The sequence below is a fragment of the Puma concolor genome, chromosome F2, assembly GCF_028749965.1.
Source record: "Puma concolor isolate L17-30 chromosome F2, mPumCon1.1.hap2, whole genome shotgun sequence".
Taxonomy (NCBI): Eukaryota; Metazoa; Chordata; class Mammalia; order Carnivora; family Felidae; genus Puma; species Puma concolor.
Genome location: NC_141684.1, coordinates 33,205,043 through 33,224,989, shown reverse-complemented (window position 1 = coordinate 33,224,989; position 19,947 = coordinate 33,205,043). Strand labels below are relative to the sequence as shown.

At 37.0% G+C, this 19,947-nt stretch overlaps 1 long non-coding RNA gene across 1 annotated transcript in view; it reads left to right on the top strand.

Moving 5' to 3' along the window:
• Window positions 1–466: 466 nt before the first annotated feature.
• The window catches only part of LOC147571916 (uncharacterized), a 138,754-nt gene continuing 119,273 nt past the window's right edge, over window positions 467–19,947 (top strand). Inside the window, exon 1 of the long non-coding RNA XR_015246631.1 lies at window positions 467–647. This is a non-coding gene — a long non-coding RNA (uncharacterized LOC147571916). The remainder of the gene's footprint in view (window positions 648–19,947) is intronic.

The following is a 19,947-nucleotide window of genomic DNA, read 5'->3' as shown; positions in this document are numbered from 1 at the left end:
GATTTTGAGCAAGGAAATGATATGATCAGATCTACAAAGAAATACTTGACAGCATTGTGGAGAATGGATCACAACGAAGTGACACTTAGGATGAGGTCTGGGAGGCTACTGCCAAGAGTTTACGTAAGAGATGACTGTGATGCGAACGAAACTCCTACTGCAGACGGTTGATGAGTTAAAGGAAGAGAAGACGAGGGAGCAGTGACAGTCTGATCGCAAACTTAACCAGACAGGCAGGCTCAGCTGTGTCTGAGGGTATAATGCCGGATAAAATAATCAGGTAAACAAGAGCTGAGTGGGGACTGAGAAATAGAGCCTTGAAAATTCCCTGGCGCTGAGAACACAGCCACAGTTATGACTCATCGGACACTTTTGAGACATCAGGCAGGCATGGCTGGAAGGTAGTTTGTGAGGGTGTCAACGCAGCTGAGATGATGATTCTAGATTGCAGTCATCCCCCCTTATCTGTGGTTTTGCTTTCGCAGATTTCAGTTACCACCATCACGCAGTCCTGACACAGATGATCTCTCCTGACTTGGGTCGGAGGGTGGTAGTAGCCTAATGCTACGTCACATCTACGTTATTCACGTCCCACCATCTCCTCACACAGGCAAATTTTATCATCTCACATGGTCCCAAGAAGAAAGGTGAGTACATACAAAAAGCTATTTTGGGGGGAGAGGGACCACTTTCACATAACTTTTATTAGGGTAACATTGTTGTAAGTGTTCTATTTGATTATTAGTTATTGCTGTTAATCTCTTACTATACCTAATTCATAAGTTAAACCTTATCATAGGTATTTACATACAGGAAAATCATGGTATGCATAGGGTTCAGTACTGTCTGTGGTTTCAGGCATCTACTGGGGGTCTTGGAATGAATCCCCTGTCAATAAGTGGGACTACTATATAGATGAAGAAGAGAAGCTCTACAGGGAAGGAATGACGTTGCACTGAGGTAGCATTGTTCCGTGAACAATTTGACATGGGCTTGTTTGTATTGGTTGAGGGAAAAGTCAGTGATGAGGGAAATTCCATTTGGAATCAAATAATAATAACATGATGCCTTAAATCCTTGAGCTCCTGGTCCATCATCTAAAGGCAAATCTCCTTTTCATATGGACTTTTCTATATTCTCAACCATACACCACATTTTCAGCATTAAGCCATCATTCCACCATAGCTGGCCTTCAAATCTCAAAAGTACTACTAAAAAATTTGTAGTGCTATAAATTCTGTAACATGAAACAGAAGCATCTCAAAGATTCACCACACATAGTTTTAGACCAATATTTATTTTATAAATACGTGTTTCTGTTATTTATCTCTGAGCATGTTACAGAAAACAAGTGCTTCTTCCTTGGATAAACAAAATATTGCTTTCTCCTCTTTGCCTCATTCCTGACCTCATTCTCTTTCCATTTGTACATTTTCTTTCATAATAGCAACCTATTTAAAATATCGAATTCCTAAAAAATACCTATCTATAATGAAAAAAACAAAACCAGGACATATAAGATGTGAAATCTGCCCTGCCCAACATCACCCATCTCAGTCCACACCGCCAGGCACTGCTAATCCCTTGCTGTATGGCCTTCTAATCCATTTTCAGTGCATACGCAAACCTAAATAAATTGTTTTTTCCAAACTTGTATTTCGATATACATACAAATTTACGACTTCCCTTTTTTAATGTAACAATACATCTTGGACTTCATATTTCAGTGTTTATAAGATCTTCTTCTTTCCTATATCTTGTATAATTTTCCAATGTATGGATGAATTATAATTTGTAATGTGGGGCATATATGGGGGGACCTTGTTATTGTTAGTATAAAAAACTTTCGGTCCTTTGGAAGTTTTGCAAATACTGCTTTAGGGTAAATTCCCAGAGTGGAAATTATGGATCGAAGGGTAGGCACATTTCACAATTTCAAAAGACGTTGTCAAAAGTTTATATCAATTCCCCAGAAACAGTTTAGAAGGATACTAGTTTTCAGATTAATTCTAGTATTATCAACATTTTTCAGTGTTTCACCTACTTATTTTGAGTCAGAGGCCCCTATAAAGAAATAGTGTCAGAAAGACAGACAGTCTTACATGGTATTCTCTCAATCAGTACTGTTGTTAGTGCTTTAACTTTTGCAGCGTGAATTCATATATATTATGCCACTAAATAATCCAAAGAATTTTTTAAAAATACGTATTTTAAATCACTTGTAGAAGAGAAAGTTTAGGCATGAGAGGATAAATTACTTGTTCAAAATCACACAAATAATAAGTTGGAAATCAAACTCTGAGGTCACACACTGAGGTTTGATAAAAATGGATATTTAAGTTCAGCTACATTATGTTGTGATAATTGATAATATTTTGACTTCAGACATATTTTTCAATTCAACATTATCCTATATTATTCTACTTTAAAATCAGAATATTTTATTTTAGTGAACATCCTTATGTATGTAAACATTATCTTCTGCTTAAATATTCTCTTAAAAGGTTTGTTTTGGGGCGCCTGGGTGCCTTAGCTGATTAGGCATCTAACTTCAGCTCAGGTCATGATCTCGTGGTTTATGGGTTGGAGTGCCGTGTGGGGCTCTGTGCTGACAAGTCGGAGCCTGGAGCCTGCTTCGGATTCTGTCTCCCTCTTTCTCTGCTCCTCCCCCACTCATGCTTTGTGTGTGTGTGTCTCTCTCTCTCAAAAATAAATAAACATAAAAAAATTTTTAAGTTTTGTTGGGATGCGGATGGCTCAGTTGGTTAAGTATCTGGCTCTTGATTTTGGCTCAGGTCATGATCTCATGGTCATGAGATTGAACCCCTCGTGAGACTCTGCACTGGGTGTGGAGCCAGCAGCTTAAGATTCTCTCTCCCTCTCTCTGTGCCCCTCCCCAGTTTGTATCTGTGCTGTCTCTCAAAAAAAAAAAAAAAAAGTTTTTTTCCTTTTAAAAGTTTTAATAACAAAATGTATATTAAATTTTGGAGAAAAATTAACTTACAGAATATAAATACCTACTTTTTATGATGAAAGCCAATTAATAAATAAGATAGGCAATGCTAACATTTTCTCTGCAGAGAGGCTACTGGCACTAGTGTTAAGAGGGTTTTGGACTGAGAACAAACTGAGGGTTGATGAGGGGTGGGAGGGAGGGGAGGGTGGGTGATGGGTATTGAGGAGGGCACCTTTTGGGATGAGCACTGGGTGTTGTATGGAAACCAATTTGACAATAAACTTCATATATTGAAAAAAAAAGAAAACTTAAAAAAAAAAGAGGGTTTTGGATCAGAGGCATATATTATGGAACTATTTGTGCTACTTTCTGTCTGGATGACTTTAGGAAACTAACCTATCCAAGCCTTATTTTATGCATCCCTGTAATAGAGATATGAATGTAACTCCCCTTGTATTGCCATTAGGAAGAATAAACAAAATCTCCTTTGTGAAGTGATTAGTAAAGTGCCTGGTATATAAATGACACTCAATCATACTGCTGCCACTATTGTTGTCATTATTGTTGTTCTGGCTTCAATATTATAGGTAATTTTTCGGAAACAAATATATTTCATAAAATTAGGTATTCCCATAAATATTGGCTACCTTTCCTGTGTTATAGAAACTACCATTTATATATCCGTTGTTATTTTTTCATTCCTTTAGAATGTGTAATTTGTTATAATCATGACATGGTAAAGCTGAAAGGGACTTCAAAGATCGTATGGTTATAAAGATAAAGACACTTAAGACCAGATCTGTTCAAATAATTTTCAACGTCACAGATTCTTGTTGCCAAAATAAGAATTTGACTTCTTATCTCTGTTCTCTCTTTAGGGTTTCATTAATTTATTTTCAAAATTATTGTGCGTATTTGATATCCTTTCCAGTAATTAAAAAAATTGTAAGCCAAATATTGAAGAATTCCTTTGCTATAGCTGGTGATTGAATACATATCTCTCCTCATTTTATTGAAATGTGTCTCTACCAGGTTAGAAATGTGTGAACTTTTCCTCTTTCTTAGTATGCACGTTCAGGTATTTTTAAGGAAGGATGATCAGATGCCAATTTTGGTTATTGTTTGTGCCAATTTCTTTAGTAAGGCAACATTTAATTAATTTTGCTTTGTCGTATATCTTGTCTGTGTGATAATAGAGACACCTAAAGCCTTTATCCAGTAATTAGTTCAAATTAAAAACATCTCCATTTTCGCATGTAAAATTGTGCTGCAATTTGGTAATTGACTAAAATTATCTTATTATCGTAATACTAACTCAACAAACTTAGACAATAAAATAGAGAAGTGAATTGTTTATAGGGGTAAGTAAACTGGATGGTAGTTTTACCTTCATAGTTTAAAGCATTGGTTCTCTGCCAGTATGCCAGCAACTATAAAACCAAGTCACACACACGCACACACACACACTCACAAAGCAATCTTTTATTTGTACAGTGGCTGCCTTAAAAATAAGTTGGTTTCTAATTTTATTTTTATTTTTTTCATGTTTATTTATTTATTTTGAGAAAGAGAGGGAGAGTGAGAGCACAAGCAGGAGAGGGACAGAGAGAGAGAGGGAGAGAGAGAAAATCCCAAGCAGGCTCCACACTGTCAGTGCAGAGTCGGACGTGGGGCTCCATGTCACAAACTGTGAGATCATGACCTGAGCCACAATCAAGAGCCGGATGCTTAACCAACCGAGCCACCCAGGTGTCCCTGGTTTCTAATTTTAATTCACCAGAGAACATTTTACACTCAACCTGGTCAGACAGCTGTCCATGGGCAGATAAGAAAAAATAATTGAAAATTTTTGTTTTCAAGTTGGTTATTTGTAGCTTGGGTTCTTTTTCCACAGAAGTAATAAGGGTGATTTCCTCAGGAAAAAGCCGAATAATCCATAGATAGCTCTAATGTTATCCTTGTACTAATGTTTCTGTTGTGAGTCACAGTGACCTGTGTTGGGACCTTCCTGGGACCAAACCTTGAAGGTGAAGTAGAAGCAGGAGGTTAGTGGATGAAGTTTAGAGAGGAAAAGTTACTGAACCTGGAGACTAGTGGTGGCTGGAGACACTGAATCACTTACCTCTCTATGTGTCAGGCAACAGTTCCTGCAGATACCCTCCTTTCTGCTACTGATATGCCTCCTGCCATTACTTCTGTGTATTTTTACTCCCATGGCTGGACTCAACTGACACCGGGACAGGTGGGGAGAAACAATTTTCCTTACTGAAGTAAGTTAAGTTGCCATTAGCAAAAGCCTCTTAAAAAATGCTTCTGGAATATGATGATTAGAGAGACAAAATGCTTGATTTACTCTATCATGCCTCTACACTGAGTAGTCATGAAAAATAAGATGCCAAGTTTTAAGAACAATGGAGAACAGGAATAATGAACAATTTGTTGGACCTGAGAGAAAGAAAATCTATTTACCAAAGAACGTGGCTCATAAGGTAGGCAGATGGTAAGAGTCTCGTAATCCCCTTTCCTTCTACTACCTTTCCACACAAAAGGCAGATTCATGAGGTTTTGATAATGGAGAAGGGAGCTTGGTCCTGCTCTTGGAGCTGCTTTATAAAAAGAGAAGGGCCACTTAGGTCCTTATCTTCTCCCCTATTCTCACCAAAAATGTAAAAAAAAAAAAAAAAAAGTTGTTTTTTGTTTTTTTTTTTTTCCTTTTTTCCTCATCCCTTTACCAAGACGCACGAGGACGTCTTGCCTGGGAACAGAAATAATGACTCAATTTTGTGTCTCTGGGATTAGCATTGAAGAGCTAGACAGGAATAAGAAACAAAGACTACAAGGACTATGCAATTAGTTTGCTCTGTGGTTTGTAATTTTCCATTCACCTTTCTAGCAAGAGAAGAAAGACTAATAGATCATTTTGTCCAGGATCAAATTCTGCTGTTTTTCCTGAAAGCTGGGCAGGGGTGCTGAGAGATTTTTTTTTCCCCTCAAAACTGAATAGTATAATAAGGTATAACTAATACTTGGCTCCAGGTTAAGATCTTAGCAGGATTGTAATGCCTGTCAGGGAATTTGTAAAGGGAAGTCATGATGGTGCTACTGACCAGACCACAATGTTTTCAATAATGAACGACAAATATGAAAAGCAGCCTATAAATATATTTTGAAATTCGTAATTATTCCTAGTACTCTAGGTGCAGAAGAAAAATAATTTGAGGAAACGATTTTCCTCAGGAGTGTGAAGAAAAATTCAGATGAAGAAATCATCTGTTTTGGTTCATTACTAAATTTACAAATAGAGAGTTTATGGAACAATATATAAAAACATATATGGTAGAGAAAACAGAAAGAGCTGGCTTGGAGGATGTCAAAAGGTAAGGAGGAGTGTTTATACCTAAGTAAAGTCCTCAAGGAAACTAAAGATGCAGTAGCATTACTGACGGCAGCTTGAATAGCAGTGGGAGGGTAACTAGTATCACAGGAAATAGGGCCCTTGATATTGAAGAGAACAAAAGTTGCGAATGCATCCAGAATGCAACAGGAAATGATGGAAAGATAAAAGGGGGGGATATGTTATCATCTACAGAACAATAAGAATTAAATTCACGTACATATTCAATAATATATTTATATGTCTATCACTCAATATACATACACTCGCATATATTTACGTAGATTATATTGATACAAGTCATACATATTCCTAGACAGAAAAGATAGCTGAATGTACCAGGATAAGACTTTGATATAATAAATATGATGTATTTTTAAACTTAGTTCACTGAAATATACAAAACAGCAACAGATCATAATTGTGCATAATTTGTGAATCATCACAAAATGAAAGAGCCTATGTAACCACTACCCCAGTTAAGAAATTCAAAAACTTACCAACATCCTGAAGCTCCCTTGAGAGCTTCTCACTCTCTATCCCTTCCCTCCTGTCCAAACATGTCCATTCTTCTGACTGATGGAATAATTTTGCCTGTTCTGAGCTTTACTTATGTAAAAGGAATCATATGGCACATACTCTTTTGCTTCTAGTTGCTTTTGATCAACATAACGTTGATGAAATGCATCCATTTGTTATATGTAGCTTTAGTTCATTTATTATCATTCCTGTAAGGTGTTTCACAGTATGGATATATCACAAAATAGTTATCCGCCCTTCTATTTATGAACATTTGATCTGTTGCCAGGTTTGAGCTATTATGATAATGCGATGGGTATTCTGATAAATGTCTTTTGATACATCTGCAGACACACTTGTTAGAGTGAAGTTGTCAGGGTGTGATACGTACATTTTGTAGAAAACGCCGAAGGTTCCTAAACAATTGTACCAATGTGTACCACTGCCACCAGTGTATTAGTGTATCAGTTTCTGTTCTTCTTTAACTTTTGCCAACGTAGCATTTTCGGTTCTTCAAATTTTAGCCATTCTGTTATGGTGCACAGTGGTATCTTGAAATTATACTTCTGTGGTGTCTAGTCAGGTGGAGCATCTTTACATATATTTCTTGGTTTTCAGCCTGCTGTCTTTTATGAAGTTCCTTTTTAAGTCTCTTGCCTATTTTTCTCTTGAATTGTTTCACTTTTTCTTATTTATTTGTAAGAGTTGCAAATTCTGTATTCCGTATTCTCTTTCATGAGTTTTAAAAGTTTATTTAATTGTTTATTTAAGGGGCGCCTGGTGGCTCAGTCGGTTAAGCGGCCGACTTCGGCTCAGGGCATGATCTCACACTCCGTGAGTTCGAGCCCCGCGTCGGGCTCTGTGCTGACAGCTCAGAGCCTGGAGCCTGTTTCAGATTATGTGTCTCCCTCTCTCTGACCCTCCCCCCTTCATGCTCTGTCTCTCTCTGTCTCAAAAATAAATAAATGTTAAAAAAATGTAATTGTTTATTTAATTAAATTGTTATTTAAGTGATCATTTAAAGGTGTCTTGGTTAAACTTGGCTCTGTCAATCTCCATATCAATTTTAGAAACAGCTGGCCAATTTCTACCAAATATCCGGTATGGTTTTGATTGGCATAGCATTGAATGTATAGTTCAACTTGTGGAATAATTGGCAACTTTACAATAGTGAATCTTAATAATGTTTTATATTCCTGGTAATTCCTATTATTTGATGATCCTTCTCCTCCTACTCCAGTCCAGGAAGGAGCAAGATATTCCATGCTCATTATTTCGTATAGTTAATAGCAAAACAGAACATAAATCAAAGTTGTCAATTTTTACTTTTGGAACTCATGGCGGAGCTAACCAAGAATCTGCAAGTCCTCGGTTGTAAGTCAGCAAGGGTGTGCATGTTGAGGAACCGAAAATGTCAGAATGTTCAGCTGACAAATAGTGGCTTGAAATAGAATCATAGTTACCATAAAATCATATAGAAAAATAAGAAAAACCACATGAGGGGCACCTGGGTGGCTCAGTCAAACATTTGACTTCGGCTCAGGTCATGATCTCACAGTCTGTGAGTTCAAGCACCACATCAGGCTTTGTGCTGAAAGCTCGGAGCCTGGAGCCTGGAGCCTGCTTTGGATTCTGTGCCTCCCTCTCTCTGTGTCCCTCCCCTGCTCACACTCAGTCTCTCTCCCTCTCAAAAATAAATAAACATTGAAAAAACATTAAAAAAAAAAGAAAAACCACATGAAACTTCAATATTTTAATAATTTTAAATTTTATTAACTAAAATTCATTTTGAGGCCTGATATTTATACATAATTATGCTAAATATTTTTAGCTAAGCAGAGAGAAATGTCTTGTTCCTGAAAGAGACGGTAACATAGTAAACATGTCAACTTGTCCCATTAATTTATTAATTTGGAAAAATCAGATTTTCTCTACCCTGTAACTTAAGACAAAATATATTCAAATACAGTACAGAGTTAATATAAAAGATAACACTGTAAAATTATTGGAAAACATGAAGCATATTTATTTGATTTTGAGATATGTAAATAAGGATTTTTCAACAGAAAATAAAAGGAAAGAAGAAAGGGGCACCTAGGTGGCTCAGTTAGTTAAGCCTCTGACTGTTTTTAAAAAAAAATTTTTTTAATGTTTATGTATTTCTGAGACAGAGGGAGTCAGACAGAGCGTGAGTGGGGGAGGAACAGAGAGAGAAGGAAACACACAATCAGAAGCAGGCTCCAGAATCTGAGCTGTCAGCACATAGCCCGACACAGGGCTCAAACTCACAACCGCAGGGCTCGAACTCACAAACCGTGAGATCATGACCTGACCGGAAGTCGGTTGCTCAACTGACTGAGCCACCCAGGTGCCCCAAGCCTCTGACTCTTGATTTCAGCTCAAGTCATAATCTCGCGGTTCGTGAGTTCAAGCCCTGCATTGGGCTCTACACTGACAATGTGGAGCCTGCTTGAGATTCTCTTTCTCTTCCTTTCTCTCTGCTCTCCCACTTCAATGCTCCCCCCCCCAAATAAATAAACATTAAAAAACAGGAAAGAAGAAAATAGAAAGGGAAAGATTGATGGGTAGTCATTTGACTAAGAAATCTAAAACTGCTTGATATAAAAGTAAAATCTAAATCAAAAAAATTAGTGATATAAAAAATAAAGTCCATAATAGAGAAAACTAAAAGTCAACCACCTGAAAATAAATACTTATAACAGGTGTCATAAAATGATAAAACCCTCATTTTAATAAAAATGCAAATTTAGACTCCTACTCCTTTCAATACTGAATTGAAAAATGGATTAATAGCAAATATAGAGTAAGGTGCCGAAACCTGCAATCTCATGGTAGTATCCCAGCGGTAGATAAAAAAAAAAATGTTTCTGATAATCAATTTGAAAATAGGTATCACGTGCCTTTAAAATATTTACTTCATTAATTTACCAAATATTCAAAGAATAAAGTCTAAGGAAATGGAAATATACATTAAGATGGTACCATTATATGACGATAAAAACATAGCAGCCACCTAACTACTCAACAATAGGGAACTAATTAAATATTTTATAGTGTATGCTAATAGATTCTCTGCTGCTACGTAAAAAAATTACATTTTATATGTTTAGTGGTGATGTGGGAAAGTGCTCACAATACATGTAGATGATTAAAAGGAGTCTATTGATATCAATAAATGATAGAGCATAAAATCTTAATTTGTAAAAATATGTTTATAGAAGCTCTTTGACCTGACCTCTACTATACAGACATCCGGTGTTTCCTCCTCCTTTTGTAAAATATCTTCCCCAATATCAATACTTACAGATAGCTGGAAGCTCCCTAGAGTGCCAACACTTTGGTTCTACCAGTTGACTTGCATATGTAGGCAGAGATAGATTGTTTTTTTGTCTATTAAATTCCACTCCTGAAACCAATACTACGATATATGTTAACTAACTAGAATTTACATAAAATTTTGAAAAATTATATATAATATATATTATAAAATTTTGAAAATTATATATATAATATATATATATAATTACATATATATGTAATTTTACTTGGTGTTATACTGAAAAAGTCTAATTATGGATTAAAATGCCTAGTAAACTTTGAATGCTAAAAGAGTAATTGTTGATATAAACTGAAGAGAATTATTTGATGCAAGTCAATAAATGTAGTTACTCCAATAAGAGAATTTGCTTAAATTATGTATGGACAAGGAAACACCAGGGTAAAGGATTAAAATCTAGAATTCTGCACTAATATTTTTCAGATGTCTTTATAATATTGTTCCCACTTCAGGGAAACTAATCTAGAAATAATTTGTGGCTCACTAGGAATATGATTTATATTATAAAGATGACATGGTGCTCCCATCAAAAGACCTGTAGCCAAAAAAAAAAAAAAAGTTTAGTTCATTATCAAAAGAGTAGTGAAGAAATGATTATATATTAAGTTAACTTTCAGATTGTCTGTATATAAGTTTTAAGGATTCTATACTTTCTAAAACCTTTTCTTATTAACCAAAGACTGCTGGCTATCAGATCAGAGGGCTTTGACTGCATATGTTTGTATAAAAACATATATTAGGATCTTAACACCAGAATGTTTTAATGGTTGTCTCTTGATGGTCATCATGGCTTTTTTCCCCCAAACATTTATTTTACAATTTTTCTGGAGTGAATATGAGTTACTTTGATCACAACTTAAAGTTATTTGAAACAAAAAGAACCTCCTAAGCCCCTCCTTCTCAAAAGGTATTAGGACTCTTGCCCAAACATGGGGCCATTGGCCTTGTTGCCCAACTGTGGGGTGAGTTTCAGGTCCTTGTCTCCACAGCTTTGGCCCCCACTGGACTTTGTAAAGGCCGAACTGACCTGATACAAGGCCATCTGTTCTGTGTTCTGACGGACACATCTAGGGATGGGACAGTCTGTCCTAAGTTTTTTCAAGCCTAACAACTACACAAAGTTCATGACACAAACAAGCATATACTACGGGAGGCAAATGTACTTAGTGCCCCAGCCAGTGTCTAGAACCAGGGTATGAATGATAATCCCTGTGAAGGACTGACACCTTGCAGAGTGGGTGCTTCCAGATCCTGCCCCAGCACTCCAGATACGCTTTGTTGGCAGCTTATTACAAGCAGGTTATACACTAACTGTGTCACATATACCATGTGTCTGTCACTTAGCACATGAGCACTAATCCTTTGCCTTGCACATAGTAATTCAGTAAATAGTATGTTTTTCTTTAGAAGATCATGAGAGGGATATGTGTGAAAATAAATTTGGTTTAAATGATAAACTATAAGATAGTAGGATCTATGGCTTTTCTCTATAACTTCTTGAGGCTGAACACAGCTTGAACCATGTTGGAACTAAGAGCTAGTTAATGTGCTAGTGAAGCGTCTTCCATTTTGCATGAGTGTTTTATGTCCGTGGTGTAACATTAGGTGAGGACATATTCTTTTGAATTATATTTATATTCCCACACCCAATTTCCTAATTTGCTTTTCTTTTCTAATGTCTTTTTGCCCCCCTGAAGTCCATAGTATTAAAGAAAAATACTTATTCCTTGAGAGGATATTGAGCTTTTGCTTAGGGTCATGCATAAAGGAATTTGATTTAAATAATCACAGGAGTTAAATTGCATCTGTCAGGGAGTTCTACATTTTTGGCAGTTATAGGCTGCCTTTATTCAGTTTAATGATGAAGATTTGACTTTGTTGGATTTTTTCTTCTTAGTAAAATGAATGGTGCATCTTTCTTTAATTGTGATCCTCGTCAACCATTTGGCCCAGTAATGGTATGCAAATTAAACTCTTTAAAAATTAATGCTAACATTTATTAAATAATGCATCATACAAAAAGTTAATTTGAAATTCCAAGTTGGGCTCCCTGTCTGCTCATGAGAACGTATTTTTTTTGTGTGCCATCTTCATAAAACATCTTTATAGTCTTTCTAAATACCTTGAATGTTTTTCCAGTATTTTGCAAAATTATCACTATGGAGACTGTTCGTGAAGACAGACTCTTTATGCTTTTCAGTTTGATTTGTATAAACTCTCAGATTTTGAATGTATGTCACTGCTCTGATTTTCTAAACTTAAAAGTGCTTACAAATGTTTCTTTACCAAAATTTAACAAGTCTAACTAAGGTCTATATATACTTAAATGATATAAGCTTGCGTTTGCTTCTGATTTTCAATGTAAATCACATGCTAGTTTGTCAATTGTAAGCCTTATGTAATATCTCCACCCAGACAGCAATAAGCACTGATATTCAATGTTGTACGTTAGTGATTTTATAAATTTGATCTGGGAATTTTAAATTAAATTGTGACCATGATCAGCATAATCTAAGAATGAGCCTTCTTGAGAGCTGAGGGGCAGCTTGGTATGGTCTTTGGAACAAGAGTATTGGAGCATGACTGCTGGGGTGTGTGTGCCAACCCTACTAAGTACTAGCTTTGTGGCCTCAGACAAAGTCCTAAAATTCCTGGTCTCAAGTGTCCTCATCAGTGAAAATGACAATAGTGATAGTACTTTTCTCATAGGGTTGTAATGAAATTTAAAAGAAATAATAAATATAAAGTACTGACCCATAGAAAACACACACTAACTATTAATGTCTTATTATCTCGAACATTTTATCTCACTGAGAAAAGTTTAGCTATGCTGTATAAGTGAATCTTCAAAGGATTTGACCGTAGTTTAAATTTGCCTTGCTAATGTAAGCGTAGGAGTCAAATATCTATTCACTTTTCATTGTTTATAAGGGAAGGAATTTGGGAAAGTGTAAAATTCTTCATTATAGCTGTTTCTTCCATTCAATGTGAATTGCTAAAAGAGAGAGTTTCCCATGCCTGTATTCAATAAACTTGCATTTGACATCTGCTGTATGCAAGGCTTTGAGATGACATTAGGCAGGTGAACATCATCAGAGGAGATATGGTTCTTATCCTCAAAGAGTTATCTGTATAGTTAGCAAGATTTCAATAATTAAGTCAAACATAAATTTAAAAAATGGTATGTAAAGAATTTAAATAATGAAAAATTCATGAGAACCTATAATCAAACATATAAAAAGGTTATATAAACAATAAATAGGTTTGCTTATTTTATATTTGTTTATATATAACCTTCTTATTTCATAAAATATGTGAAGCCCCCATGCTAAGCATTGAAAGAGTAAACTCATGATGGTTGGGTTGATCTATAAGGGCTTTGTGAAAGTGGTGGACCTCATGATGGCGTCATCTCTTAGACTGTCCTATAAGTGTTAATAAGCTATATACAATTCACATCGTGTCTAATTGCTGTTCAGATCCACCCTGCAGTAAGCGTATTGAGTTTTCACCAAGAAGATACTATCATAGATCACAAGTCTGATCATTTCAATAGTTCTATGTTTATTGAGGACCTAGTCAATATCGCCACATGCCCACTCCCCCAGCCCTGAAAAAAAAAAAAATTGAATATGTCCTAAGTACTGGGAAGAAAGAAAGAAATTCGTTGTTGGTTCCTGGCCTTCAGTTGCTCACAGAACATGTAACAAATATTTGTTATGCTTTATGATACATGCAGTGATAAGAGTAAGCCAGAGGTGTGATGAATAGGGGGGAGTGGGAGGGTGTCTGTTTCAGGGAAGGCTTGACAGAAGAGCCAGAGTTTTTCATTCTTTGCATTCCTGAATAGAAGCCAAATAAAAGTTTTAATTTTGGATCAGTTCAGAGTGCTTCACAACTTTTTCCTTTCCACAGAATCTAAAGCTATGATCAGTGAGTAAAAATTGCTAAGATAAGTATCAATCAGCCAAGAGTCTGTGGGACAATCATTCTTTGTGACTGACACTTTAGTGTCATTAGAGTGTTTGAAAAATGGATTTTGGGTTTAGATATCTAAGTGAGTTGGAAAATACTCTAAATTAAAAATAAGAGAGTGTTCCCAATTAATAATGGCTCTAAGCAAATGCTGTTTCCCACTATACTTAATGGAGGTTTTAAAAAAAAAAATGTTCATTTTTTCTTTATTTGTTCAATCATTTATGCATGTGCCAGGCTCTGTACAAAATTTTTGGCTGATTTGGGAATGAACAAGCACAATTTATTTCTTTTTTTTTTTTTTTTCAACGTTTATTTATTTTTGGGATAGAGAGAGACAGAGCATGAATGGGGGAGGGGCAGAGAGAGAGGGAGACACAGAATCGGAAACAGGCTCCAGGCTCTGAGCCATCAGCCCAGAGCCTGACGCGGGGCTCGAACTCACGGACCGCGAGATCGTGACCTGGCTGAAGTCGGACGCTTAACCGACTGCGCCACCCAGGCGCCCCAAGCACAATTTATTTCTTCATGAGTTCTTATAGTCTAATGTTTAATACATAGTTGTCTTATGAAATTGCCAAAGCCCATTAGTTGGTAAGAATAATCATCTCATGGGCAGGGAGGTATTCCACTGTAGTATGGCTGTAGATGCAAAGACAACCTAAAATAAGGGAAACTTTCAGATTCCTGGGTGGCTCAGTCGGTTAAGGGGCCTCCTCTTGATTTCGGGTCAGGTCATGATCTCACGGTTCCTGAGATTGAGCCCTGCTTTGGGCTCCATGCTGACAGTGCAGAGCCTCCTTAGGGTTCTCTCTCTCCTCTCTCTTTGCCCCTCCCCAGCTCTCTGAAATAAATAAATACATGTTAAAAATATAAAATAAAATAAGGGAAACTTTCAAGTACTAATTTATTAGATATCAAATCAACTCAGCTAAAAACCATAGGAAAATAATTAAGATAAAAATCCTTACATTTAAGGACAGCACAATCTAAATTCAAATGATGAATAGGACATTTATTAGAATCTTGCATCAATATCAAGTCATTATAATTTTAAGTGATGGTTAAGAAATTGGGGAATTTCTAAGAATGCTACTGTTACCCCTAATAATGACCCAAGTGCTTCATAATTTAAGATATAGTTCTTAACAGTAGGTGCGTAAATATGTATGTAAATATATCATCTCTGTTTGCAAAGGAGGAAACTGAGACTGAGAAATGTTGAGTGATTTGCCTTCTGTCAAGAAGAAGTCGATAAGTGGTAGAGCCCATACTGTATTTAATCTCTACTCTGTCTGTCAGGAATCTGTCTAATAGAAAAGAGATATTTCCAAATGGTCAACAATAAAAGAATTAAGATTGCTTAGGTTTTATGCACTGAATTTTAATGACAGCATCTGAAGAATTTTTTGAGAAGGCTGCTTTTTCTCTGTTTTAACCTGGTCTGGGTAGCTCAGGTGCTGATGATCATGGAGGTAAATATCTCAGTATACTTGTCTTTTTAAAAAAATTATTTTTAATGTGTGGGGGAGGGACAGAGAGTGAGAGAGACAGAGGATCCGAAGCAGGCTCTGAACTGACAGCAGAGAGCCAGTGAGGGGCTCAAATTCACAAACCATGAGATCATGACCTGAGCCGAAACCAAAAGTGGACGCTTAACCAACTGAGCCACTCAGGCACCCTAGTATACATGGATCTTATAGAAACTACAAAAAAATTATCTCATATTATACTAGAATCGAGATATAAAACACTAGAGCAGAAAAATATGCAATATGTATATGCATATGAATGCTAGGGATGATGTAGCTAGTGATTACATAATCCTTATCATTCTTTTTATTAGGCAGGGGCAGGCTTCTGGAATGGGTCCTATGGTGGGAGATAGATAGCTGGCAGAGATGCGAGGGGTGTCATTTCTGGCAGAGGCTGTGTCTTAATGGTGGGAGTTAGTAACAGGCTTTGAAAAACATGTTTAAAGGAATAGAGGGATTAGTAAGGGTAGTTGAAGATAAGAGAAGTGAATTTTTGGTGTCCTTAATGAAACATTTTGAAGCAAAAGAAAGTTTTGTTCTTGTTCTTGATTTTAATACATGGTTGGGATTCTACTATAATGCCCCACTGGATTCATGCCATGGCAGGTATTTTATAGGACTTTAACTAGTTTAACTATAGTTAAAAATAAAGATGGCCTGACCAATTGTTGAGTGCTGAGCATAGGAGTATAAATTGGTATGACTATTTTATTACTAAAAGTAGTCTTATCCAGTAGTCCCTGGAAAACAGAGCCTGAATTAAAGAATTAAGAGGTGATGCTTTATTTAAGGGCACAATTCCAAGGTAGTGAAGGTGAGAAAAGGGGAAGTGATGTTGTTAAGGATAGGAAGCAATGCAAGGTGACATGTTATCTTGCTGGCCACTGCTTTATGACAAACCTAAGAGAGACAAAGATATTGCTTTGGGAGGTGCACCCCCTTGCAGAGATCGGGTATCTCTGATTGGACTGCATGGTGGAAATGCCTCAGAATGGAAGGTGGGAGGGAAGAAGGAGAAGAACTTTGTCTGGACGTCAGCACCTCCCATCTCTTTTTTCTTATTGGTCAGATTTCATCCATGGGAACATCCCACTCCTACCCAACACACACACCCCTTCAACAGCTGCTCAGAGCCCAGACTCTACACTTCTCAGTGGGGTGTGACATTGAAGTCTAGAAGGGGGGGAAAGACACTGGGGATTTCGGGTTTGTGTCTGGTTGGCTTTAGACAGTGGATCACCAGTGTGTAAGCAGAGTTGGATGGTTGCGACTATGTCAGACCAAGTGGCTGAAGGTTGGAAGAATCTGAGGAAGAGCAAAGAATTAACATATTTATTTCCTGTTATTATATGTCAAGCGCTCCACTAACACTTTACATGCCTTATTTCTTTTGATCTATTATTATTCCCATTGTGCAATGAGTTATTCCAACCTTAGAGAACTAAAGTTACTTATCCTTAGATTTGAAACCTAGCAGTTATTAATAGTCTATTGGAGGGCAACTTCTTTTTTCCCCTCCCCTGCTCTTTCCTCTTCCCTCTCTCCCCTTCTGTTCCCTTTTTTTTAGCTCCCTCCCTCCTTTCCCTCCAGTCGTTCACTCTCTCTCCTTTTTCTTCATTCCCTCTCTCTTCATTCTCCCTCTTCTCTCTCTCTCTCCCTCTCCCTGTTCCCTTTCCCTTCTCTCTCTCTTCTTTCTTTTCTTTCTCCTTTATTTCACTCCTTCCCCACTCCATTCCCTCTTGAATAAATATCTTAACTTACCTACTATATTCTAGGAACGGCTGTACCTGATAAGAATACACAAACACAGTCCCTGCTCTCTTCTTTTTTTTCATTTTTAAAAAACGTTTATTTATTTATTTTTGAGAAGGGGGGGTGGAGATTATGAGCAGGGGAAGGACAGAGACAGAGGGAGACAGAGAATCCCAAGCGGGCTCCAGGCTGTTGGCACAGAGCCCCACGCGGAGTTTGAACTCACAAACCCACAGATCCTGACCTGAGCCAAGACCCAGAGTCGGACACTTAACCGACTTAGCCACCCAGGTACCCCTGCTCCCTTGCTTCTTCAAATCAAATTGGGGAATGGGAAGGAGAAACACGCAGTAAAAAAGTAAACAAATAGTCAAAATATTTTCACATGGTGATTTGTGTTAAAAAGACAATGAGAGGATATGTGAACTCTATGTAAGGGTATAAAAGGGGTGAGGTGAGAGAAGATACTTCTCTAATTAGTGTGTTCAACAAAGTCCTTTCTAGTGGGAGGCGACACTTGACTTGATATATGACTGATGATAAATAACTTGGAGACAGGTCAACCAGATTGCTAAGTGGGGAGTAGATACAGAAGCTAATTAGAAGGCTACAGGAGAGATCCAGGCCAGCAGTGATGGGTTAGACTGGGATGGTAGCATGGAGATGAGGGAAGGGGGTAGGTGCAGTATAGAGTTGAGAAATAGGACCAAATAGAGGTCTCAACGATGACACTTAGGCTTTTGATGTAAACAAGAGGACAAATGGTGTTTCCATTTATTAAGATGGAAAAGATGAGGGGAGGAATGGGTTTCGTGTAGAGGGTAAAAAGTTCTAAGTTGGATGTGTTAAGTCTGAGCTGCCTGTTAGCCATATAAACGGAGGCACAAGGAAACTGTCAAATATACGTGCCTGGAGTTATGTAAGAGATATGGACAAAAATAAAACTTTGGGAGTCATTGGTGTAGAAATGAAACTGCAAGCCATATTCTATTTAAACATGAGTTTTACAAAGAGCTGATGAAACAAATGCTGTGCTGTTTCAGGGATTTTTCTCTTCTTTCTCTTCTTTTTTACTTATTCTGACTCTGTTTTCCACTCTTAAATATAACAAAAAATACTTGCATTTCCTAGCAGAGTGAAGAAAACTTTACAACAATTTGTTATGAGTTATGGCCCTAAAATATGACCAATCTTTCCTTTTGGTTTTAGTATTCAATTTAAAAACCCATGTGCTTTAACATTCTTTTAATTTGTAAACCGGGGCTTCTTTTAAAGTGATTGTCTCTAGTGAATTAGAGAAGGCAAGCATCAGTGGGAGCTAATAAGATATCCATGTGTAGTCTCACAGAAAGTTTCTCTTTTTTTTACCTATAAAATGTACAAATATACTTGCTAAGCAATAGAATACAAACAAAGGCACTTAAAAATGGTCAAGTCATGTTTGTGTTTTAAATCATAGAAGGTGAAGATAATAAAGAAGAATGAACTAACAGCATATTCCTGGAAAAACTTTGTTCAGTGAAAGCAACTGTCATTGTGGAGAACTTTTGGAAGGAATACGAGATGCCACAATGCATCATGGAACCCATCTCTGGGTGCCTGGTTTACAACAAGGCCAAAGAAATTTTGCAGAAAACAGTATTTTCTTTATGCTGCTAAAAATTCCCCCATTCTCCAAGCTAAGAAAAGAGCTGGTTTTCAATAAATATTCACAGAAGCATGACTACATAGTTCCCCAAAGGTTCATGTGGGTTTGAAAGCTCTCACCGTTTAAGGCAACACTGACCATGCTGTATTCACACGGTACTGGGCTTCATATGAACATAACACCTTGGTTTGTAAAACATACTCAAAGCAGTGAGTTTAATATCCAAATGTTAAATCCTACTTTATATCTGGCTATGTACCATGAAAAGTATATGGCAGGTCTAGTATAGAACAGGATATAAACTGTATTTAGAGTAGGAATCAGTGAAGAAGGAAGAGTGCTTCTCTCTGGTATTTGAGAAGATGAGTTCAGATTCCTGATAGAGATGGAAATTTTAAACGTTTTCCCAAAAAGGAAGGAAGAGAATCAATCATCTGTGAGTTGGTGCTTATTCCAAGTATTCAGTCAAGAAGTATTGGGAGAGGGGCACCTGGGGGGCTCAGTCGATTGAGTGTCCAACTTTGGCTCAGGTCATGATCTCACAGGTTCGTGAGTTTGAGCCCCGTGTCGGGCAGTGCTGACAGCTCAGAGCCTGGAGTGTCCTTTGGATGCTGTGTCTCCTTTCTCTCTCAAAAATAAATAAACATTAAAAGAAGAAGTATTGAAGGAAGTGGGTATGAACCTACATATCATACCTATATCACCTCAGGCCTTGATTCTGCTTTTTTATACAGTGAGCAGCTCAATATTTTGACCATTACTGTGGACAATTGAGGAGATGGTGGATCCAAAAAATCTGGAGAAAATCCG